We start from the raw sequence: 1427 nt of genomic DNA on the forward strand, positions 1-1427 counted from the left end.
TAAGGTGTGGCCTACTATTCATCTGAATAGCCTTAGCCCGCAAACTCCAGCCTGTGAACATGGGCCTGTATAGGTTTTGCCCATGTGGCATCCACTTGCTGTTTGACAAAAGCTATGAGTTTGTTAAAGAGAAAGGGTCCTAGTGATAGTAATATTAATAAGCCAAGCAAGGGGCTCTCTGCTCCTCCCTGTTCCAGAGAGAGCCGCATCTTTTCGTGCAGTGCCAGCCTCATCCCTTGACACGGTGGTGAAGGTCAGAGTAAATGGATTTGGCCGTATTGGGCTCCTTCACGTCTGGCAAAGTGGAGATTGTTGCCATCAATGACCCCTTCATTGACCTCAGCTACATGGTCTACATGTTCCAGTATGACTCTACGACACGGTCAAGGCTGAGAATGGGAAGCTTGTCCTCAACGGGAAGGCCATCACCATCTTCCAGGAGCGAGATCCCGCTAACATCAATGGGCTGATGCTGGTGCCGAGTACATGGTGGAGTCCACTGGTGTCTTTACTACCATGGAGAAGGCGGGGGCCCACTTGAAGGGTGGAGCCAAAAGGGTCATCATCTCCGCCCCTTCTGCCGATGCCCCCGTGTTTGTGATGGGCATGAACCAGGAGAAGTATGACAACTCACTCAAAATTGTCAGCAATGCTTCCTGCACCACCAACTGCTTAGCGCCCCTGGCCAAGGTCATCCATGACAACTTTGGCATTGTGGAAGGACTCATGACCACGGTCCATGCCATCACTGCCACCCAGAAGACTGTGGATGGCCCCTCTGGAAAGCTGTGGTGTGATGGCCGTGGGGCTGTCCAGAACATCATCCCTGCATGTACTGGTGCTGCCGAGGATGTGGGCAAGGTCATCCCAGAACTGAACAGGAAGCTCACTGTCATGGCCTTCCGTGTTCCCACGCCCAACGTGTCTGTTGTAGATCTGACATGCCGACTGCAGAAACCTGCCAAGTATGACGACATCAAAAAGGTGGTAAAGCAGGCATCTGAGGGCCCACTGAAAGGTATCCTGGGCTACACTGAGGACCAGGTTGTCTCCTGTGACTTCAACAGCGACTCCCACTCTTCCATCTTTGATGCTGGGGCTGGCATTGCCCTCAATGACAACTTTGTAAAGCTCATTTCCTGGTATGACAATGAATTGGGTTACAGCAACAGGGTGGTGGACCTCATGGCCTACATGGCCTCCAAGAAGTAAGAAGCCCTGGACCCGACCCCCCACCCCAGGTAGGACACGAGAGTGAGAGAGAGGCCCTCGGCTGCTGAGGAGTCCCTATTCCAACTCTGCCCCTGACACTGAGTATCTCCCCTCACAGTCTCCATCCTAGACCCCAGAATAATGGGAGGGGCCCAGTGAGCCCTACTCTCTGGAATACCATCAATAAAGTTCACTGCACCTAAAAAAAAAAAAAA

At 52.4% G+C, this 1427-nt stretch overlaps 1 pseudogene; it reads left to right on the plus strand.

Annotated features, from left to right (window-relative positions):
* The first annotated feature begins 332 nt into the window (after nt 1–332).
* LOC127185832 (glyceraldehyde-3-phosphate dehydrogenase-like) lies at nt 333–1227 on the plus strand (annotated as a pseudogene).
* Nucleotides 1228–1427: the final 200 nt, after the last annotated feature.

Source organism: Acomys russatus, chromosome 3 (assembly GCF_903995435.1).
Source record: "Acomys russatus chromosome 3, mAcoRus1.1, whole genome shotgun sequence".
NCBI lineage: Eukaryota > Metazoa > Chordata > Mammalia > Rodentia > Muridae > Acomys > Acomys russatus.